The sequence below is a fragment of the Danio rerio genome, chromosome 11, assembly GCF_052040795.2.
Source record: "Danio rerio strain M-AB ecotype USA chromosome 11, GRCz13ab, whole genome shotgun sequence".
Classification (NCBI taxonomy): Eukaryota; Metazoa; Chordata; class Actinopteri; order Cypriniformes; family Danionidae; genus Danio; species Danio rerio.
In genome coordinates this window covers 47,536,242-47,562,287 of record NC_141031.1, presented here as the reverse complement: position 1 = coordinate 47,562,287, position 26,046 = coordinate 47,536,242, and the positions used below count along the sequence as shown (strand labels likewise).

General features: G+C 35.3%; 1 protein-coding gene and 1 non-coding gene across 8 annotated transcripts in view; one reads left to right on the top strand and one right to left on the bottom strand.

Moving 5' to 3' along the window:
* LOC137496742 (uncharacterized) overlaps positions 1 to 24,366 on the bottom strand; it is a 73,579-nt gene extending 49,213 nt beyond the window's left edge. For all 6 annotated transcript variants that reach the window (XR_015502967.1, XR_015502962.1, XR_015502963.1 and 3 more), the window contains exons 1-2: positions 24,246 to 24,366; positions 10,670 to 10,769 (exon numbers count right to left, since the gene is read on the bottom strand). This is a non-coding gene — a transcript (uncharacterized LOC137496742). The remainder of the gene's footprint in view (positions 1 to 10,669; positions 10,770 to 24,245) is intronic.
* tomm20b (translocase of outer mitochondrial membrane 20b) overlaps positions 1 to 26,046 on the top strand; it is a 575,852-nt gene that overhangs the window by 513,840 nt on the left and 35,966 nt on the right. The gene's annotated exons all lie outside the window — the stretch shown is intronic.

Here is a 26,046-nt window from a genome sequence, read left to right as displayed (position 1 = left end):
TATATAGGTGATGACTGTGTGTATTTAACCTGTAGTTATATAGTAAATAGGTTATGTCTGTGTGTATTTAACCTGTTGTTATATAGTATATAGGTGATGACTGTGTGTATTTAACCTGTAGTTATATAGTATATAGGTGATGACTGTGTGTATTTAACCTGTATTTATATAGTATATAGGTGATGTTTGTGTATATTTAACCTGTAGTTATATAGTATATAGGTGATGTCTGTGTGTATTTAACCTGTAGTTATATAGTATATAGGTGATGACTGTGTGTATTTAACCTGTAGTTATATAGTATATAGGTGATGACTGTGTGTATTTAACCTGTATTCATATAGTATATAGGTGATGTCTGTGTATATTTAACCTGTAGTTATATAGTATATAGGTGATGTCTGTGTATTTAACCTGTAGTTATATAGTATATAGGTGATGTCTGTGTGTATTTAACCTGTAGTTATATAGTATATAGGTGATGTTTGTGTATTTAACCTGTAGTTATATAGTATATAGGTGATGTTTGTGTGTATTTAACCTGTAGTTATATAGTATATAGGTGATGTCTGTGTGTATTTAACCTGTTATTTAGTATATAGGTGATGTCTGTGTGTATTTAACCTGTAGTTATATAGTATATAGGTGATGTCTGTGTGTATTTAACCTGTTGTTATATAGTATATAGGTGATGTCTGTGTGTATTTAACCTGTAGTTATATAGTATATAGGTGATGTTTGTGTGTATTTAACCTGTAGTTATATAGTATATAGGTGATGTCTGTGTGTATTTAACCTGTAGTTATATAGTATATAGGTGATGTCTGTGTATTTAACCTGTAGTTATATAGTATATAGGTGATGTCTGTGCGTATTTAACCTGTAGTTATATAGTATATAGGTGATGTCTGTGTGTATTTAACCTGTAGTTATATAGTATATAGGTGATGTCTGTGTATTTAACCTGTAGTTATATAGTATATAGGTGATGTCTGTGTGTATTTAACCTGTAGTTATATAGTATATAGGTGATAGCTGTGTGTATTTAACCTGTAGTTATATAGTATATAGGTGATGACTGTGTGTATTTAACCTGTAGTTATATAGTATATAGGTGATGTCTGTGTATTTAACCTGTAGTTATTTAGTTTATAGGTGATGTCTGTGTGTATTTAACCTGTAGTTATATAGTATATAGGTGAAATCTATGTGTATTTAACCTGTAGTTGTATAGTATATAGGTGATGTCTGTGTATTTAACCTGTAGTTATATAGTATATAGGTGATGACTGTGTGTATTTAACCTGTAGTTATATAGTATATAGGTGATGACTGTGTGTATTTAACCTGTAGTTATATAGTATATAGGTGATGACTGTGTGTATTTAACCTGTTGTTATATAGTATATAGGTGATGTCTGTGTGTATTTAACCTGTAGTTATATAGTATATAGGTGATGACTGTGTGTATTTAACCTGTAGTTATATAGTATATAGGTGATGACTGTGTGTATTTAACCTGTAGTTATATAGTATATAGGTGATGACTGTGTGTATTTAACCTGTAGTTATATAGTATATAGGTGATGACTGTGTGTATTTAACCTGTAGTTATATAGTATATAGGTGATGACTGTGTGTATTTAACCTGTAGTTATATAGTATATAGGTGAAATCTATGTGTATTTAACCTGTAGTTGTATAGTATATAGGTGATGTCTGTGTATTTAACCTGTAGTTATATAGTATATAGGTGATGACTGTGTGTATTTAACCTGTAGTTATATAGTATATAGGTGATGACTGTGTGTATTTAACCTGTAGTTATATAGTATATAGGTGATGACTGTGTGTATTTAACCTGTTGTTATATAGTATATAGGTGATGTCTGTGTGTATTTAACCTGTAGTTATATAGTATATAGGTGATGACTGTGTGTATTTAACCTGTAGTTATATAGTATATAGGTGATGACTGTGTGTATTTAACCTGTAGTTATATAGTATATAGGTGATGACTGTGTGTATTTAACCTGTAGTTATATAGTATATAGGTGATGACTGTGTGTATTTAACCTGTAGTTATATAGTATACAATAAGTCTTTGTTAAATTCACACGTTTCTGGTTTTCATATCTGTGTGGTTTGGACAACATCACACACACACACACACACTCGCACACAAAACTCTTATGAATCATGCTGGAGATGTTTCCTGTCATCCGGAGCACATTACACTCCTATAAGAGACCACAGAAATCCAGACCTCCATTGTCTGACACAGTTTCATCTCCTCCTCTCATTGATTCCAGATGGAGACGAGTGAGAATGAAACTATACTGCAGGATGACACTGGGGATATACAGTATGTTGTATTTTTGTTGAGCACTGTGACAGCAATATTTCTTGCGATATAACATTTCTGGTATTTTTATTAGCACTATTTAAAAAATGTAAATGCATTTAATGATCATAGAAAGATAAACAGGTAATGGATAATCCTTTAATCTAATTAAATTAAAAATGGTCACCCTGGAAAAGTAGATAAATGTGTTGGCTACATTTTGAGCAAATTAATGAGAAATTAAATATTATATTTGGAAGTTTTAATAATTAATTTATTTAATCAATAATTTATTCCATTCATTTATTTGTTCATTAATTTCTTCATTCATTCACACTTTTCAGAGTAAGAGTATGATTGCAATTATAAGTTTCATCAATTAATCAATCAATCAATCAATCAATCAATCAATCGTTCATTTTTTATTCATTCATTTGTTAATTCATTAATTTTCCTACAGCTTAGTCCCTTATTTATCAGGGATTGCCACACAGGAATAAACCGACAACTATTCCAGCATTTGTTTTACATAGTGGATGCCCTTCCAGCTGCAACCCAGTACTGGGAAACACTCATACACACTCATACACTACGGCCAATTTAGTTTATCAATTCCCCTATAGAGCATGTGTTTGGACTGTGGGGGAAACCGGAGCACCCGGAGGAAACCTACGCCAACAAGGGGGGAACATTCACACTCTACAGAAACGCCAACTGACCCAGCCGGGGCCCAAACCAGCCTTCTTACCTTAAGGCCACAGTGCTAACCACTGAGCCACCGTGCCACCTTATTCATTCATTTATTTATTTATTTATTTTAAGAGTCAGACCGGCTTAAAATTGCAATAACATTTTATACTCAACACTGGTCATGATGCAAACATTTAGTCTTTGAAATATTATGAAAGAGTGAAAACCTCGTCATATATTCTAACTCTGATTGGCTGTTGTCATTTTTCGCTCTCGTTTTGACTCCGCCCATTAGTGTTTATATTTTCATTTAAGTTTATATAGCAGATGTTTATCTTGGAGGAGCAAAATTGGATACAAACTATGGATAAACTATGGACACAAATATTGCACATGCTATTATTGCGATGGCAATCTTTGCTTTTAATATTGTTCAGCTCTAACTGAGTCTTTTTGTAGGTGTGATGGAAACAATGGCTCTAAAATTGGTCTGTTCTTCCTCCAGCAGAGCATTTGAATGAGTGTCTATCTTTAAACGCTCTTCCTTATCACCCACGTGTTCGCAAATGTCCATATTTACATTCATGCGTTTAACAGAAGGCACTGACAAAAGAGGAACAAACGCGATGGCAGACAATGGCAGGTTTATCTCACAACTAGATTTCTCAAACCATGTGTTATCATTTTACAAAGCATATTATGAAACTCTGTGTCCTGAAATAGCTGATGTGATCAAATCTGCCAGCAAGGATGATGTAGGGCAGTGATCTCAACTGGTGGGTCGCGACCCAAAAGTGGGTCGTGGGAACATTTTCAGTGTGTGGTCACAAAAACAAACGTTTAATTTAACTTATTACTTACAACAAATATGTGGAAGCGCGACCCTGAATATGTAAAGTATGGATTTACTTATTTTGACGACAAAAAAAAAAGACTTAAAGCCTCAGTGTGTCATATGTAGTGAGGTGAACTAGTAAACCTTCTAAATTAAAACGACATTTAGAAACCAGACAAGTTTTATTAACAGTTCAGTTTAGTTCATGGTAACTGAAACTTTCCTATAACCACTGTTTACAGTATTTGTCGTTTTTACTTTGTGATATTTCTATAATTTAATACATTTTGTTAAATGAAAGCAATAAAATATAGTTTATTTGTAAGTCTTGGTGATTTTCTTATGATTTATCTGTCATGACTTGTGTGTGTTAACTAATAAATACAAAACAAGTATAACTTCTAAAATAGTATTATAGTTCCTAAAAATTTGGGTCGTGGCCTGATGAACATGTAAAAATGTGGGTCCCATGGCCTAACCAGTTGAGAACCCCTGATGTAGTGTAACCCCGGCAGTCCTACGCCACCCAACCCGCTCCAAGCTGGTATCGAACCGGCGACCTTCCGCATGGGAGTTGGGTGCTCTACCAAGGAGGCTTAAGACCATGGCCTCTAGCATCTGTTGCTAGAGCACCTTTAGAGGTGAGAGGAGTGAGGTTTACCTGCACGGCACACACTAGCTGGCCTCCGTTACACTAGGGAATACATACAGTATATGAAGAGATAATTTTTTAGCAAATCTAGCAAATTTTTTTTTAAATGTGAAATATTATTACAAATTTAAATAGCTGTTTTCTATGTGAATTTCTTATAAAATGTAATTTGTTTTTGTCATTTTTTAAGAGTCTTCTGAGTCACATGATCCTTCTAAATCAATCTAAAATTATCATTCAATCATCCCAAGATCTTGTACTTTTCTCAGTTGTGCAGCAGTAATTTTTTTTAAATGACACATTTTACTTTTGATTAATATAATGCATCCTTGATGAATAAAAGCATTCATTTCATTGGCGTCATCTTCATGGCATTGTTTTTTTTCCAACAGATTTTTTTCAATTCATTTTTTAACAATACCATTCAATGACTAAATTATTGATGATAGTAAATAATATTTGACTAGTCATTTTGCAAGATACTCGTTACAATTTAGGGGCCTATAAACTGAATACAAGAAACATGAAGCGAGGGCGGGACATATTAGTAGTTCCCTTATAAAAATAAAAAAACAGCCACTAGTGTTTAGTTATTCTACAGCTCTGCCAGTAAGAGTGGTTGAATTCAAGCACATCAAAATGAACAGCCAGTAAGAAGAGGGCGGGGCATGTCAGATAATAAAGAGGATTTGATTGGTCAGAAGATTTGATGGGAAACTGAGGTGATGGGAAAAAAAAAATCATTGATGCATTTAAAGTGACAAACCGTAAACTCTGGATGTTTATATCAGATTTATATCTTCTAAATGTGAATTGTCACTGTTTTGGAGCACACTAGAGTATAGATGTACTTAAAACAGATACTAACATCTTAAAAACTTTATTTTAATTTTAAAAGTGCAATTTAATCTTTAAAGTGCAATTTAAAAGCCTAAGTTAGTTAAGTTAACTAGGTTAATTAGGCAAGTCATTGGATAACAGTGGTCAGTTCGGTAGATTATCAGAAAACTAAACCTTAAAGGGGGCTAATATTATTGACCTTAAAACATATTTTAAAAAATATCAAAACCAGCCAAACTAAACAAACAAAGACTTCATCATAAAGACAAAATATTATAGTAATTACTGTAAAAGTTTCCTTGCTCTGTTATACAGCACTTGGAAAATATTTGAAAAAAATCACACAAGAGGGTGAATAATTTTTAAGAGTTTTTGACTTGTAAAGAATTTTTAAATACTTGGACTAGAAACATCAAAAGAGATTTTCTAGACCAGCAAAACATGTTATCTGAAAACAAGACAACATCACAGAATTAAGTGAGTTTTTTCCGTAAAACAAGCAAAATAATCGGCCAATGAGACAAGAAATTTAATCCTAACTCAAAGCAAAGACAAGATTATTTAGCATACCCCATTGCCAGATTATTTGACTTTATTTTATCTTATTGTTTTTAAAAAACAAATCAATATTTATATTAGTTAACTAAATGCTTCTGAATTTAAGAATTTTTAGATGTTTGTACTAGTAAAGTTTTTTGCAGAGCAACTTGTTGAGCAGAAGAGGCATAATACAGCTCCAGTATACAGGGCTTCTGCACATTCACCAAGTCCAATTTAAGAGCCTTTTAAGACCATCAAGAATGAAATTTCAGACTTATATGGCTCGTCAGTAGAGCCAGTCGCTGCCTTTTCTGTGAATTTGAGTCAAATCAAAAATCTCCTGAAGTTTGTTGCCTTAAACTTTGAGTTAACTTTTTTACAGTGTAAAAGAGATCTGCTGAAAGTTTTGAATTGTTGGTAATTAAATGTGTTGGATCAATTGGGTAACTGTACAAAAGCAACCTGTTTAAAATGATTTAGGATTAAAAAGACAACATCTCAGAGAATTGAAGTCTTGAGGCCTAAAATAGTAGATTTTGAAATGTAAGGCTCTTTAAGACCCAGCGGACACCCTGTATATAGTGCACTCTGTGAGCGGTTGTGTTTTTAATGCATGAGCGGGATATACGCAGCTTATCTGTGCGTTTATCAGTTTATCATCACACACACACACACACACACACACACACACACACACACACACACACACACACACACACACACACACACACACACACACACACACACACACACGGAGCGCGTGGCCTGAAGTGAGAGCAGAGTACACGAGGTGCCCTTGGCCAGACAGATAAGCTGCAGTAATATGATTACACGTCCTGCATTGTGCAACTCATGACTCAACCTCTAATTACAGCTGCACCGCACTGTTTGCAGGTCAGTGTGTGTGTGTGTGTGTGTGTGTGTGTAAGTGGACGCCCTGTCCGACCCCTTTACTGTGAACTGTGCTGAATTCACTGGAAACCACACGCACGTAAAAACACAGAGAGTTGCACAAGCATTTACAGTAAATACAGATGAGGAAATAAAATCACTCTCTCATGCTGCTTATTTACACTCGCCGGTGTGTCGTAACAGAGGGATTATATATTCCTACATAATGACTGCTTTTACTGCGCTAAGAAGGAAGTTTGTGGATTACTTATTGGTTTATTTTACAAGTGTTTGTTCCACTTTTTCAACATTACATCACTGTGAAGAGTTTGACAGTATTTCCTGTTCATTTTAATTACGTGAGAATTATGTTTTAATTATTATTCAGGATTAATAGTCATATTTGTGATATTTGAAATGTTTTATTATAAAATGGAATGTTGGAATTGTGACGCATCGTTATAAGACACTACTAGGATACTAGGAAACAACTACTAGAATTTGCTGACACAGAAAAAAGGATATATATAATTTTAGAAATGTATAAGTGCAATTTTGAATTTTAGACCTTAATATTATTTAATAAAACTGTGCAACTGCATTATATTAAATAATACAATGTTTATACTGAATGTTTATTACTTTTATTAAATGGGGAAATTGTTATACACAATTATGAGATAATAATAGGAAGAAAAACAGCTATTAGAATATGCTGAGACAGCTAAAAATAACAATGTTTATTAATTAATAATTTTGAAAATAATATATGGGGTCAATTTAAAACTAAACTTAAATTAAAACTGTAAAATTTGTATATTTATATCTATTTGTATAACTCTGTAAGTAAGGGATGAAGTACATCAGTCGGTTTTCATCTCAGAATAAAGCCTGACAGGTTTATCAGCAGCCCAATGTGAAGCAGAGCACTGCTGTATAAAGCTGAAGGGTTTATTCTGAGAAAACAACCACCTGGATGAACTTTATCCTGATTATTACACAACTACTTACAACAAAATATATTTAAAAATTATACAAAACATTGTTCTGAGCCAAAAAAGTTTTTAAATCCTTTAATTAAACACAAAGCTGACAGACACTAAAACAGCTGATGGAGTATACACTAACCTGCGCACTATTCAGACACTAGATGGTGCCAAACAGCCAAAGCTGACAGAATGAAAACAGCTGATGGAGTATACACTAACCTGCGCATTATTCAGACACTAGATGGAGACAAACAGTCAAAGCTGACAGAATGAAAACAGCTGATGGAGTATACACTAACCTGCGTACTATTCAGACACTAGATGGTGCCAAACAGCCAAAGCTGACAGAATGAAAACAGCTGATGGAGTATACACTAACCTGCGCTCTATTCATACACTAGATGGCGCCAAACAGTCAAAAACACAAAGCTGACAGTGACTAAACTGGCTAAATGGAGCATATGCATACTAAACTACATATTATTTAGTCACAAGACACAGCCAAAAATACAAAAAAAAAACGTACAAAGGTACAGGATAAAGCTAAATTATTTAGCGGTTACATTAAAATCACAACTAACCAATCAGAATCGAGTATTCCAGACATCTCTGTCATGAGTGTATACATAAAACAATACCCGATCTGCCCCATAAATTCACATTTTATCCAGCCCTGAAAACATCTAAATATCAGTATTCAGTTACAGTTATAGCGCCACCTGCTGGAAACAGGAGGTTTGGCACATATCAGTGCATTTTTGTCTTTAGTACTGACCACTTTAAAATATACATTAATTGCTCTTCTCTATCATCCTAAGGCCACTGGGTTATAGTGATCTCAGTTGTGAGGGTTCTTTCAATGCTAATATATTCCTTTCCCCTGAATAAAAGTCCAAAATTGTGGCTCTGCTTGAGTTGACATGGAATGACCCTATGGCATATCGAGTGCAACAGGTTTAACCGCATCATGTTGATCATTCAGAGGCCTTGGCTGGTTTCAACGCTCACTGATTTCCCCATCGTACTCTCATACCATAGTAAAACATTAACCCTTGCAGACTCTTATCTGTTTCCAGGTAAGTTCAGCCGGCTCAGCGCAGCGTCAAAGATTTATCAACATGACACTTTGAATGGATTCCAGAGAGCTCATTGACTCACGCGTGTGTCCTTTGGATGGAAATGGGCGTAAACTAACCGACAGCTTCTGTCGCAATGAAAAATACAGACGGGAGGTCAAGGACAACCGGTGGTTCATGATGGGAGCGTCAGTCAGTCGATTTATGAAGCATGTCGAAAAATATGAATGCTTTCTGAAACTCGTGCTGTGGTAATTTATTGATATGCTTTTAAATGAATACACATGGCTAAGAGGAAAACGTTCTGCTAATGTTCCCGTTAGGTTACAAAAATGCAAATTCTGAATTCTTCACAATTCATTTTTCTTGGTTATCTAAACTTCGTGGATGATTTCAGATTATAATATCTGCATATTTTATGGATTGTTTGAACATTCTCCAAATGTTTTGGAATAAGTATTTTTAAAAATAGCTCTTTCACAATTTTAGGTTATGTGAATATCATTGGAACTTACTGCTTTGGTTAAGTTACAGTGCATCAACATGCCTTTCTTACTTACAGTTTTGTCTTGTTGCTTGTCCAAATGTCTACAAATTCCTTAATCAAGAAGCATTTTCTACACAAGTAAAACATATTGTCTTGTTTTAAGAAATAATGTGCCATAATGAAGTGAGTTTTTACTTAATCAAACGGCCGATTATTTTGCTTGTTTAAAGCAAAAAAATCATATGTCAAAAGGAAAAACAAGATTATTTTGATAACCCCATTGCCAGATCATTTTTAAGGAAAAACTCTTATATTGGCATATTACTTCTTGTTTGTATGTTTTATTTGTCTAGAAAATGCTTCTTAATTAAATACATTTTTAGATATTTAGACTATAAACAAAACTAAGTAATGATATGGCCTTTATCATATCCAAACAATATCTGAGTCTGAAAAGGCGTGAACCAAATGGCCAACAGGAACTCCAAGAGTTGTGTCACAACCAAACCAGTTGGGTGATCTCCAGGGGGTCATATGCTTTGTTATAAAGTAGTGTCGCACAGACAGTATTTTGGGTAAAATTACTTGAAGACTGACAGTTTAACCTTGATGCTGATTCACTGTCCTCTATAAAGTCTACTGCTGACTTTGGTCAGCTCACTTACTGTATGTATTAGTGTCATCTAATACTTTAGTGAGCGAGATGTTGTTGAAACATTGTAAAGTAATGTTGTCAAAAACGCTGATATACTGATAAAGATCAATACTGAAATATTTAAAATAATACCATCTTGCTTTTGGTGAGTTTCAATATTTTTACCAGCGGGGAGATGAATAATTATTAATGATATTCAAGTTTGAACTTTTGTTTAAATCAGATAACAGAATGAGTTTGCACTAATTTAGCTTTTCTTGTAATCTATTGTCTTTTGGACTTCAGGACTGCTAGACATTGGCTGGTATGAGATTCTGACAGCATGATAACCTTGGATAAAAACATCAAGGTTTCGTGGGTCGTGTGATTACTTGTGATTGTGATTACTGCTCTAAAACTTATTGTTTGTAAATGTCTGGGTTAAAAACTAAAACTTTATTCCCTTTGAACACAAGATATTATATGTTAAGAAACATTTAGGATATTTTGGAGCTGTAAACATGTCAACTAAATAACTCAAATGAATCATTGACTTCTGATGTCTTCATTAGTTTCCAAAACACTGATTTCTTTATCATTTAAAGCGGCATCTTCATATACCTTTCTGCTGGAGATACTCTTGTCCTAAAAAATAACCACAAAAAAGTAAATAAAACAATCTTACACATACCTTATAGCAGTGGTTCTCAAACTTTTTTCATCAAGTACCACCTCAGAAAAGAATTGTCTCTCCAAGTACCACCAAAATGAGTAGTGAAGCAGCTGCAACTCTGCACAGTTAAAAAAAAGTGGAAGATTACCTCAGAAATATAGGCTATATGCCATATATGGCATTTTATTTACATAATTTTTGATACATTTTGAAATGTGTGTAGCATGTACATGACATATTTCATTCCTCCACGTACCACTAGAAGGAAGCCTGCGTACCACAGTTTGAGAACTACTGCCTGATAGGAACATAGACTGTAAAATATATGGACGTAGTATCCGTGACGTCACCCATAGGTTTCTAAAGAGCGCAAAAGAAGTCACAAGTAGGCGTGGCCAACCGTCGCCATTTTGTTTGCGCGTCACCACACCCACGGCGGGATACCAAACAAGGGCAAAGAGGCGGAGAGTGAGCGGAGCTACAGACACCTGCTGGCATTTTGCTTGGACCTGGTTCAGACACACTTTACTTTGGGAGAAACGCTTAATACTTTATCACCTGCGACTCGCTTGTGTTCTGACCACTTGTGCTTGGTTGTATACTATATCAATAAAGTGTTTAGACTTAAACGTGAATTACATCCAAACACCTCAGATATAGTCTGTGTTAGTAAATGCAGGACTATTAATGAAATCCAGCATAACACTGTATGACAACGCTTCAGATGACTGATCTAGAGCCTACAGCTAATCAATCTGACAGATTCTGGAGTGCATTACAGCTCTAAATATAAATATAAATGATCTTATATAAAACATATACATGTATAGAGATGGTATATAAGTATATAACTTTACTCACATGGGAAACGGAGGCCACGTGAATGGTTTGTGAGCACAATTAAGTGCACCCAGCATGCCATGCCATCTAATAATTGTAGGAAACAAGTCCAAAAGGCAGTTGACTGTGTAAAGCCACATAAAACAACACAGAAATATGATAAATATGCGGAGTTCAGTGGCTAATCTGCAGGATTCAGCTGAGGTGACGGCGACCAACGAGACCTAGCTGTCACTCAAGTGGCCACGCCCTTAATTATGCAAACATAATATAACTTAATATAAAGGAAACGGATGAGTTATAAAAAAATTCACCCCCTCACAGTTGTCATGAAGGGTAATATCAGCTGTATGAACCAAAATCTTTTTTTGTAGCAGGCTGTAAACACCTTTTTTTCTGCTGTAAACTTGGCCTTTCTAACAGTGGGCTCAATTGAAATTTGCTCTGTTTTGGAGCCAGGAGCGGCCAGGACTAGCGGAATTTCGGATGAATTGTAGTTTTAGTTACTTCCGTATTGGCTTCCTGAGAGAGAGCGGGAGGTTGCCGCTTGGATAGGAATGGTATATGGTGGTTTTTAAACTTTGACTTTTATAAACCGTGGTATACTTTGAAAACTGTTATCGTCCCATGCCCACTGCTGACATACCTTGTATAAGCATTATGAGGTTTAGTTATTTTTTCCCCTTTTTACTTAACTTGTATACTTTTACATGTTGCAGAATTTCTTCCCCACAGTATCAAAAATGTTATCGAATATCAATATTTTTTGAATGTATTGTATCGAAGTTGAAAATTCCACTATCGTGGCAGCACTCGTAAATACATTCAAAGGTTTATTCGATGTTTGACGTAACCTCAACCAAAACATAAAGAGGGGGCGGTGCATAGAGTAGCTCCTCCCCTCAATAAAACAGCCAATAGTGTTTTGTTTTTCTCGCAGCTCTGACAGTGAGTGGTTGAGCTCAAGTGCATCAAATAAAAAGCCAATGAGAAGAAGGGGGCGGGGCATGTCAAACACTAGAGAGCATATGACTGGTTATGATGTAATGAGAAACTGAAGTATGAGGTGATGTGAATAAAACCGTTGATGGGATCAGAAATGTACATTTTCACTCACAAACACAAACCTGGGGATAATTGTAAATATTTGTCGTATTTATTTGTAGAATTTATTTATAATTGCATGTTTTAATCAACTGATGTGAATGATAACAGCTTAAACTTGCTATTTCTTAAGTATTTCTTTCTAAATAACAGTTTTAAGCATAAAAAACTATTAAAGCTGTAGATTCAATTGGGCTGAGGACAAGGACAATGGCAGGGTTTGTACATTTGTAAAGTGTTTTTAATAAAGACACAAAAATCTGAGGACCAAATGAATGACATATTCCTTTACAGAACAACTGATCAGTCCATTTTGGAAATGTTTGGGATGAAATACTTTTTATTTACTGTATTTATTTTACTGTTACTTTTTATTTACTGTTTTTTATTTCAGGGACAGATAATGTTCGTTTCTGGTAGAATGGTCCAGATCCATTTAAGTTGAAGAGACAAACTACAAACTATACATGTTTATATCAGTTTTCTATCTTCTATCCTAGATTATAGACATCCCAAAAACTAACAATACTGATACTAACATCCAAAAAACTTTATTTAAACTTCATGGAGCCTTTAAAACGTCAAAGAAAGCACTATCGTGTATGAATGTCATTATGAGAACATTAGAGCAGATACATGTGACTGAATGTTTTAGGAAGAATGTTTGTTTTTCTAACACACACACACACACATATCAGTATTTCATGTCACATTTCTTGTCTTCGGCGACTCTTTGGTTTGTTATGGCAGGTGCAAACCACAGAAAACATTTATTGAAGCCCTTATTATGGGGTCTTGCTGACTGAGCGGGTTTCAAACTGTGAAGAACAATTAGAAGCGTACGGAGATTGAACAAACCAAATTCCTCCATCATAAAGACCTCAGCAAAAACACACACGCTGCCACATGCTGACCCTCACACACACATTCACCACATTGTTCAGCACACACACACACACACACACACACACACACGCACACGCACAAATGCTTTTTATCTCAATCAAAACACTTGCTTCTCTTAAACCACACACACACACACACACACACACACACACACACACACACACACACACACCAAATAATAAAAAGAAATATATAAATAAATACAAAATACATATTTATATACATTTAATTTTTTCTTTTCTAATATAAAAATAACTGTAATTCACAATTTTCAACCAGAAATAGGTATGAAATATTACAAATAATAAAAAAAGTCATGTTACACATTGAATATTCTTAATAATATTGTAAAACATACTCATAAGGTGTTTATTTGTTCAGCTTTATTACAAATAATATTTTTACTATGAAAGCATATGTATCTGTTTAATGAAATGTGTTTAATAAATTAATAAATGCACACATATTTTAGCTTTGTTCACATTTAAATTGATTGAGGTTGACGTTGTGAAGTCTAAAGTGCACATTTTTTTGTGCGGCTCCATTAAAATGTGGCAAGGATTTTTGTGGAAGGATCACATACTTTGGGTTTACATAGTCGGGAAAACAAATCTGTGAGCTGGACTTTCACACACACTTTCTCTCTTTGTAAAAACACAGCCTGTGAATGGTGACACATAGTTAAACAAATGAGCCGAGTGGGCAGATCACAAAAGGGGTGGGGTCAGAGTCACAACAGACACGCCCACACAAGCAGCGATTGAACTGACTGACTCAGCATTTCTGACGGGCTTAGTTCAGCACACACACACAGAATAAACAGCCTAACGGTGCGTCACAGCCTTCACAGGTTACTGACCTGAAATACGCCTGACAGGATAGAAGGAAGTTTAGCCTGACAGAAATAGAGAATTACGTGCTGAGCAAAGAACGAACCAGGAGAAGAGTGTTTAAAGAGGATTAGTAGGCTCTGAGAAAACCTTCAGAACAGAAGATTTACAAACTACACTCCTCATCTATACTATACAACACACAGAAATGAGGAACAGGCCTAAAAGGAGGGCAATAATGCAGAAATCACCTTTATAAGAGGTGTGTGTGTCAGCAGTGTGTGAATATCTCCAGCCTCTAATGCTCAACATGAGTTAATTGTGTTTGTTCTAATCAGACTTGATGCAGAAACACTTTGATTGACATTCTCCCTTTGTACGTGTCATCAGAGGAGGAAAGCCCCGCCCACTAGTGCCCTTCTCTCCATCTCATTAGCATAACCAGCAGCCCTGAGTGAGAAGCAGCCGTCTGTGCATTAGGCATTAGAGTGTTTGAGCTGCTGAAGATAATGTTAGCATAGACTCAGAGGATTATAGATGTGGAGTTTTAGATGAAGCACAAATGAACAGCGACAGGAGCGACATAGACTGACAGAAGCAAGAAGCTCACACTCACACACTGTGCTCTTTTGTAGATTACATTTTGATTACTTTGGCCTCTTTTGTAGATTACTTTTAGATTTCTATTTTGCCCTTTTGTAGATTACGTTTAGATTACCTTTGTAGATTACATTTAGATTACTTTTGTGCACTTTTGTAGATTACTTTTAGATTACTTGTGCTATTTTGTAGATTACATTTAGATTACTTTTGTGCTCTTTTGTAGATTACATTTAGATTACTTGTGCTATTTTGTAGATTACATTTAGATTACTTTTGTGCTCTTGTGTAGATCACGTTTAGATTACGTTTGTGCTCTTTTGTAGATTACATTTAGATTACTTTTGTGCTCTTTTGTAGATTACATTTAGATTACTTTTGTGCTCTTTTGTAGATTACATTTAGATTACTTTTGTGGTTTTTGTAGATTACATTTAGATTACTTTTGTGCTCTTTTGTAGATTACATTTAGATTACTTTTGTGGTTTTTGTAGATTACATTTAGATTACTTTTGTAGATTACGTTTAGATTACTTTTGTGCTCTTTGTAGATTACATTTAGATTACTTGTGCTTTTTGTAGATTACATTGATTACTTTTGTAGATTACATTTAGATTATATCTGTGCTCTTTTGTAGATTACTTTTGTGCTCTTTGTAGATTACATTTAGATTACTTTTGTGCTCTTTGTAGATTACATTTAATTACTTTTGTGCTTTTTTGTAGATTACATTGATTACTTTTGTAGATTACATTTAGATTATATCTGTGCTTTTTTGTAGATTACATTAATATTTGTGCTTTTTTGTAGATTACATTTAGATTGCATTTAGATTACTTTTGTGCTCTTTTGTAGATTACATTTACTCTTGTAGATTACCTTTAGATAACTTGTGCTCTTTAGTACAATACTTTTTAATTACATTTAAATTACTTTTGTGTTTATCGTAGATTACTTTTAGACTACATTTAGATTATTTTTGTGTTTTTTGTAGATTCTTTTTAGATCACATTTAGATTGCTTTCCTGCCCTTTTGTAGACTACTTTTTTTACTTTTAAAATTCATGCGCTCAATTTAATGCAAAAATTCATCATATGTTTGAACTTGCCACTAAATTGACAAAATTTATAATAGTAACGTTTCCTTAGTAAGATCAGGCTGGGAATGCACATGAACACTCCAATACATTTAAACATGCACACAATAACAATCCGCTGCTTTAACTATTATGAATACTGTCTTGCTAAAATACGTTCACATATCTGCAGGAACTTTTATCATGATAAAATACCCCCTTGACTGTTGTGAGAAACAAGTGTTGTCCACACTGCAAAGTGATGAGGAAAAACCCAAACATGCACAGAGAGTGTGATGAAGATCAGCTTGTTTCTTCATGCTGAATAGATTTGAGGATTTAAATTAAATTGATCTGCTTTATTTTAAAGGTTTGGTTATTTAAGTATACAGGTTACAGGGTTCACAAACATTGTGTTTCTTCTACGTTAAAATGAGAAACAGTCCACATGAGCTCATTTTATGGTGTTTATCATTATAAATTCTTGTTGTATAGAGAGAAAAAAAAGCTATTTTAGGATTTCTCTACTTCCACAAGAAAATGAGCACCAGATCCAGGCCTGAAACGGCATGAGGCAGAGTAAATAATGACCGGATTTTCATCGTCTTTGAACTATTTCTTTACAACCTTGTTCTCCTATTTTTTCAGCAGCAGAAATTAGCTCAGTGTAAAAAAAAATCCAGATGTCTCCAGCATCCCCACAGATTCATTTTCTGTGTTTTTTCAGGTACAGCAGCAGGAGCGGCTCAGCATGACCTAGATTTTGTGGAGGAACGACAGCGGCGGGACGAACCCACGGGGAGCCTGAGAGACGATCTCGGACACTCGCATTATTATTATATGCTCAAATATTGCCATCTTTATTGTGCTTGCTTTAATTTCACATAAATATCATTTTATTATACCTCATTTGTATCTAAACACAATATTTATTTTTAAATGTTACAAAATGCATTAAAATGGAAGCAAACACATTAATAACATAAAAACAAAAGAATTTTATAACTGTGTTTATTACATTTTATTGACTTTTATTTTGAAACATAGATATTTTATATATATACTTTTGTCAAAATTGTAGTTAAATGCATAAATATTGATAAACACAATATGTAGGTCAAAAGTAAGTTGTTGTCTTTTTTATTAAAGCAAAGTTATATAAAAGAAATTACATTCAAAGCATATTAAATGCAACTTTTAGGTTTCATATATTTGTAAACCTAATACTAAAGTATTGGTAATAACCAGTAAAATGTAACCCAAATAAGACTATATTATTTAATTAATATTATATAATATAAAAAAAATTCTTCTTGAATTTATTTAGAATGTACCATACACACACACATAAATAAATATAGCAGGATCAGCCTGAAAATAGTTTTTAATCATGTTCAGAGTCTACTAATTATTTGTATTTTACTGGAGCATAATACTGACCAAAAGTGTTTTCTTTGGTGTTTATCAGCTCATGTATACATTAATTGTTCCTTAATTAAAGAGAAAACAGCTTCAGGCCACTGAGTTTGACACTATTAGCTCATAAAAGCCTGAAACAGCGTTCAAAGTTCAACATGCTGCAATCTCAGCCACACTTATCTTGATGTCAGACACTATTGGGGATGTTTAGAGCATGAACTGGAATGGATTTCACCTCTATCAGCATGTATTTGCTATATCAGTTAATGATTACAAATTACATGACAAAACGTGTAGCCAATAATATAATCTCTTAGACTACAGATGTTAAGTAATGTGATATGACAATTTTTGGATTACATTCAGATGACTTTAGTGTTAACCCCTATTTTGACGTCACATATATTGAATAAGGATAATATTGTGCTATTTTGACAGAAAGCAAAAACATCTTCATAGTTTATCATCAAGAAGAGTCTCAACAGCTTCTGTTTAAAGTGCAATGATGGACAGTTTACACACAAACACCCACAAGACGACACAGATTTTATCTCAGATTACGCATTGTAATCAGAACACTTTTGGATTACTTTTTTTTGTAGATTACTTTATATTTAGATAACTTTTGTGCTATTTTGTAGATTACATTTGTATTGCTTTTTTGTAGATTACTCTTATATTAAATTTAGATAACTTTTGTACTTTTTTGAAAATTACTATTAGAGATTACATTTAGATCGCTTGTGTGCCATTTTGTAGATTACTTTGTCAATTTAATTTAGGATATCGATGTGCTCTTTCCTACATTACATTTAGATTACTTATGTAGATTACTTTTAGATTACATTTAGATTGCTTTTGTGCTTTTTTGTAGATTAATGTTGGATTACATTTAGATTATTTTTGTGCTGTTTTATTGATTACGTTTTGACTATATTTAGAATACCTTTATGCTCGTTTGTAGATTACATTTAGATTACTTTTGTGCTATTTAGTAGATTGCCTTGATTACATTTAAAATACTTTTTTCATAGATTACTTTTGGATTACTTTTCTGCCCTTCTGTAGATTACTTTAGAATAACTATGTGATCTTTTCTAGATTACAAATAGATTACTTTTATGCTTTTTATTGATTACTTTTAGATTATATTTAGATTACTTTTGTGCTGTTTAGTAGATTACTTATAAACACATTTTGTGTTTTTTGTAGATTACTTTTGGATTACAATTAGAGTATTTTTGTGCTTTTTGTAGATTCAACTTGGATTACATTTAGATTACTTTGATTATATTTAAATTACCTTTCAGCTATTTTGCAGATTACATTTAGATTATTTTTTGTAGATCACTTTTCGGATTATATTTAGATTACTTGTGCTCTTTGGTAATTAACATTTAGATTACTTTTGTACTTTGTTGAAGATTACAAGTAGATTTAGATTGTGCCTCTTTGTAGATTACATTTATGTTATATTTAGACATATTCTGTGGTCTTTTGTAGATTATGCTTAGATTATTTTTGTAGATTACATTTGTGCTCTTTTGTAGATTCCATTTAGATTTTTTTTTCAGATGACTTTTGGATTACATTTAGAACACTTGTGTTCTTTTGTAGATAACTTTAAAATTTTATTTAGAAAACTTTTTTATTTTTTTGAAGATTACATTTAGAATACTGTGCCTTTGTGCCCTTTTGTAAATTACTTTTTAAATATTTTTAAAATACCTTTGTGCTCTCTTTTAGATTACATTTAGATTACTTTTGTGCTCTTTTGTAGATTCATTTTGGATTACATTTAGATTACTTTTGGTTTGTGTGTGTGTGTGTGTTTGTAGAGGTCATCTTACAGCAGACACAACACTGAGGAGCACAGGCAGTACAGATCGCTTGCAAACACTCTCGTCTGTCCTTCATCTGCTGATATGAAACTATAATCGCAGAGCTGAACATCCGGAGCTCAATCAGCATCAAGGGCGTTTGCTGGAGAACAAGACCAAGATCACCACATGACCTCGCTCACCTTCAGGCAGAACACATCTGACCTACACACACACACACACACATTCCTATGCACACTCGCATACCTTACATTACACTCGTATCATACACACACACACAATCACACAGATTACACAATCTCACTCTCACACACACACAAACACACACTTGTACTGTATACATACACAGATACATTCTCACACACACACATTCACACTCATAGATACATATACCCATGCACACACCCCCTTTTACACACACTTATACATTTACACACACACACAAACACACACTCGTATACATAGTTTATACACTCACACACACTAGTCTACATGCATAGATACATTCACACATACACACACACAAGCTCATAAACAAACACACACACACACAGACATCTATATGCACACGTTCAATCATACAGACACACATGCACACTTGTGTATATATACACAAACAAACACACTCATATACACAAACGCACACGCAATCACAGACTCACACTCACATGGATATATTCACACTCATACATACATATACACAAGCACACACTCCCTTACACACTCACACTTACACGCACTTGTCAACAATACATAAACACACACACATACAATCACACTCATATATACACATACACACTGCAGACTCATACACACACCCAGTCTCAGACATATACATGATACACAAAAACACACATGTACACAAACACTCACATTTACACACAAGTACGTGCGCACACACACACACACACTTGCACTCAAATACATTCACACTCATAAACATTTAAACGCACTCATATACATTCATTCATTCACATTTATACTCACACACACATACACACACACACACACACACACACACACACACACACACTGTAGCATTCTCTGGCTGAGTGTTTGATGAAGGTCTTCTCTCAGTTCTTGTCTGCAATGAGGAATCTAACATCTGCAGGTCAGACAGTCAATCTACGGTTAAACACTGAGGATGAACACACACTGACCCTTAAGTCATCACTCGAGCATCCTCTCTCTCTCTCACACACTCACACACACACACACACTCAATGCCTCCAGAGTGGCCGTGTGGATCTGAGGGACGTTTTTCATGACTGGGCTGCTGAATTTCACACATAGACTACACACACACAGTGAATACACAACACTGAGAGTAGACACACACCACTGAGACACACTTATGCACTCACACACACATTGGGTTTTCATGTTTTATGGGGACTTCACAAAAGATGAATACAGAAGGTAAAAATGTACTGGTATTGCTATACTTGTGGGGACATTTTGGTCCTCAAAATGTGATAATACACAGAAAACACAAACACACTTTGTCTCAGACACACACACAGATTAGTCCAGCAGGTCATAGTGTTGGATTCATGCTGGCTCTCCAATCTGCTGATTTCCATCGGGCCTCCGGCATTTTCCATGAGGCCCTGCTGAACTGAACCACACTGATCTACTGCAACACCATCACACACACACACACACACACACACACACACACACACACACACACACACACACACACACACACACACACACACACACACACACACACACACACACACACACACACACAATGTTTGGATCAGCCTCAGCCTGTTGGTGGTGTGAATGTGTTTATGTGTGTGTGTCGTGAGCAGACAGACATGCTGACACAAGCAAACACTGCAGCCAACAGTGAATGACGACTCATGGAAAACTCCCGTCTGACCCGCCATTGATGCAATCACAAATGCACACGCGCACACACACACAGAGATACAAAAACACACACACGCTCCCTCTCACAGACACATAAAAACACTCTTTCAAACAAACACACACACACACACACAAATTCAAAGACAGACATAGAGATACACACATTCACCTGAATTACATACACAAATACGTGCAAACACACACACGCTTTCTCTCACACACACAGAACCACACTCAAAAATACAAAAAGATACACACACTTACACTCTTGTCTGAAACACACACAAACACCCACACACAGAAACACACACTCTCTTAAAAACAAACACCCCCAGTCACAAACATGCTCAAAAATACAGAAAGATACACACACACACCTTACTTGTCTGAAGCACACACAGACACACACTCACACACAAAAACAAGCACACTAATCTGAACTACATACACTCTCTCATACACACTCATAAACACAATCATGTACGCTCCCTTACCCATACACACACTCTTACACACACATAAAAAAACACACAAACCCACCTGCAGGCACACACACACACACACACACACACAGATACACATTCTCTCTTTCATACACACACGCACGCACACACTCACAGATGTGCTTCATTCCTACAGGGCTTTGCTGTGGCCTGATTTCATGTCAGTGTGTGTGTGTGTGTGTGTGTGTGTGTGTGTGTGTGTGTTATTGGGAAACTCCTCCTCCGCATTGCTCTGTTCTCTGCTAATGTTTATCTCATGACCTCGAGGCAAGAAAACGTCAAGGCAGGTTTAGAATAATAATAGAGCCACAGAGAACACACACACACTCACACGCACGCACACACGCACGCACACACGCACGCACACACGCACACACACACTAGAACACCAATCTTCATCAATAACAGCATCTGATCTGGATTGAGCAGTTTTACTTCAATCAATCAATCAATCAATCAATCACCATGGCAACTAGGATTCGGCGAAATGACAAAAATATCTCATCACGATATGTTATCTCATCTCTGATTAAGATATTGATCACAATATAGTAGCAATGGCTGCTTTCAAAACATGCTTCATGAAGCTTGAAACCTTTCCAAATGTTTGGTTGTGCATCAGTGGTTTTGGTGTGTGTCTCAAATCACCAAGGTCACATGATTTCAGTAAAGGCGGATTTATACTTCTGCATCAAGCGCACGCGTATGGTCCAGTCGCAGCCTTCGCTCGGTTGCATCCAACCACAGATACTGGGACACTGGAGTGTTTTAAAGCCATGTATCTGTATCTGTGGTACACTCAGTAAACAGCGGGGAGAGATCAGTGAGCTGAAGACCTTCAGTCATGTCTGTTGAGCACATGAACACAATGGAAAGTCAGCGTTGTTTAGGAACGTGCTCAACAGCACTTAAATGTTAGCGGCAAATGGACGTTTTTAAATTTCAGTTATTATTCCAGTATCATGACAACAATACATTCTAATGCATGTTTTGTCTGAGTTTTGTTGCATCTACATGGTTTTGAGCAGTAGGTGTCCCTTGCGTGGTGTGTTTTAAATCATTTTGCAAAGCAATTGCACTATGCAGTTTAATCAATTCCCCTATAGACCTCATTCTTCAATGCTGAAGTGCACTCGCTTTTGCAATTGTTTTAGAACGTCCGATTCAGTTGCCGATGGGGGAAATGACTAGGAGTGATAAACGGCAGAAAACAGACAAAGTAGAATAATATGATAAGAAAATATCAGTTTGCAACATCAAGCAGCAAAACAAGCTACAATTAATGAACAAAAAATGAATGAAAGTAAATGAGACCTGAAGTCTTGAGCCAAAAAGATTTGCATGGCTGCGTCTAAATGGTTAATAGTGCATGTGTTTGGACTGTGGAGAAAACCGGAGCACCCGGAGGAAACCCACGCCAACACAGGGACAACATGCAAACTCCACACAGAAACGCCAACCGGCCCAGCCGGTTGACCTTCTTGCTGTGAGGCCAAAGTGCTAACCACTGAGCCATTGTGCCACCTATTCCTTGATATATCAGCCTATGAATATAGCTGACAAGGCTAAACTTAGACCCTGTTTACACTGTTAGGTCTTGATGGCCAATTCCGATTTGTTGCCTATATCTGATTTGTTTGCCTGTCTGTTTACACGTTGTTTTAATTGTGACCCATCCATTTCATGCGGTTACACTTGCCATACAATTTACAATGTCGTGCATGCATAGAGGCGGGTTCTAGCATCTGTGATCTGAAACCCATCTCTGAATATCCGAATAAATGCGTTTTTTTCGTGTTTACACGGTCATAGAACAGATCCGATCTGTGTCACATATGATCAAAAAAATCGAAATTGGGTCACATTTAACTGGCAGTGTAAACGGGGCCTTAGAGCTTCCACTATTATCTGATATGCATAAAGTGTTTTCAAACATCATCCTCAGTCGGCCATATTGGACAGCAGAATGTAAACAATGCCACTTAATCAACTGGACATTCATATAACATATGCTGACTATTGATACTGAAACGATCAATAATAAGCATGTTTTGGTCGATACTGAATCTAAAACAAGTCTAAATCTAAACTAAAACTCAATAAAAACATTTAAATTACTAAAGACTACCAAAGGTTATAACAAATCAAGCAGAAAAGAGAAAAATGTGGGACAAAACTTTCAGTTTGTGGTTCCAAAGCAAGAATCTCGACAACATTCAAGTTTATTCTTATTATTTCAATTATAAAGTCGAGCAGGTTAATTATTTGGTTAATACTTTAACACTGCTCATACTCATATTTTACCACCTATAAAATTAAATTTTCGAAATATTGCTGTTTTTTTCTCTTAATGTTACTGAGAAATATTTATAAGATGTGACAGCTTCCAGATACAGCATAATTAAGCAGAATTGTGTATTCAGTAGTACATTAATTGAGCAATCCATGCTGTTTACGTCCAGATATCGCCAGTAAGGCCGGGCAATTGAGTAGTCCTCATGTTCATAATCAGCTTTTGCCAAACTTTTACTATCATATTTGTAAGACAGCTGCTTACATAAATCAAAGCAACAACAGCATTTCAACTGCTTACCTGATCTAAAGACAAATATCCATCATAATCGGGAGAATTTTCGACGTTTTCGCAAAAGTAATCAATCACCCGTTATCACGAAAGATCGTCTCTCCAACCGTCAGAGTCATCCGCGATGAACAAACAGCCGAGCCGGAGCACGAGTCACATGACGCGCAAAACTGTGATCCTCCGCGATGCACATGTAGTTCTGTGATATAAACACTAGAGGGCCACAAGTTACATAGTGCAGTTTTATATTATTTTTAGTGCAGTTTTACATGTAATCATTTAGGTGATGCTTTGATCAAAAGGGACTTTTTATTAAATCATTAATAAAGATTAAGAAGTATTATAATTGATACAACACTCTTAACACTTAAAACTAAAAATCTAATCAAGTTTTAACAGTTATAACTTCTAAATTATATGATAAACATTCATTCATTTTCCTTATTTATTAGGGGTCGCCACAGCGGAATGAACCGCCATGATACACAGTAACCAAGCATTTATTTTAAATGCTAAACTTAGTATTACATCACAGATACACTTACCTGTATTATTATCACATCAGAACAGAAATATTCCTGAATTTGCTTATGTTATTTATCTAGAATTATGTTATTTGGTCCATTTTGAAAGTTTCATTGTCTTTTATTAAATACTGCATTCACTTGAAAGGTTGTCTCAACACAATGGTGTGTCACAACAAACCCAACACTGTGTAATATTTCAATTAAATTTAAATGACACTTTTCAAGCAAATGATTGCTTGACATTCAATGCATATGATGAAAGAAGATGAAATGCAATGAACCCGGTGGCTTTTGGAGGCGTGAGACGCTCTTTGGGAGCGCAGACAGATGCTCAAGACAGTTCTGGAGGGAATAATAATAGAAGTTCTGCTCAAGACTTTTGGCCAGCGGAGAAATTCAAATGGTCGTGCCGAACTGAGTCTGGTTTCTCTCAAGGTTTTTTTTCTTCACTCTCCAATCGGTGACGTTTTTATTCCCTCTCCTCTGTCGCCACTGGCTTGCATGGGTCAGGATCGGTAGAGCTACACATTGATGAATCTGCTCTTCAGTGTTTGGACTCTCAGTAATGACTTTAAACCACACTGATCTGAGCTAATATGACGGTGATTTGATGCTTCACAAAAATTGCAGACACTTTTAATGTTTTTTTGATGCAAAATTATTTTAAACAGCCAGTTATTCCTTCTGCAGATTAAGAAACTTGAACAGGCCTAAGCTATATAATAAAGAAAATGCACTCTAACTGTAAAAGTAAATTGCTAAATACTCTCGACACATGAAACTGTATAGCCTGAAGCTCACAACAAACGTGGAAAGTTGTTGCGGGTCATATTTAAACTGTTTACTGCGAATTCTTTGTAATTTTGTTTTCATGGATAATTGAATATTAATCAGATGATGTCATTACGCTGCTGTGCCGTCAGCCAATCGCTGCATTGCTGATCATGATTTCGAGGATTGACAGATCTGTCCTTCACAACACACGCAGCGATCTCAGATCAGTTCATCCAGACATTCTAATCTGATTTGTGAACCTGTTTGAACTAAATTAGCCAGAGATCAGTTATCAAGATTAACAGATCCAGGATCTGCCAAATCATCTTAGATCATATAAGCGAGGTATGAAGGACTGACCCCTGCTCACCAAAACTAACAGCTGGAGGGGGCGTGGTTAAGTGTGTTAGCCCCGCCCAATACGTCAGACAGACCTAATCTGAGAATTTAACTGAAAACAAACAGGAATATAATTTAGATAAATTCAGCAGCCATGTGAGCGAACAAAA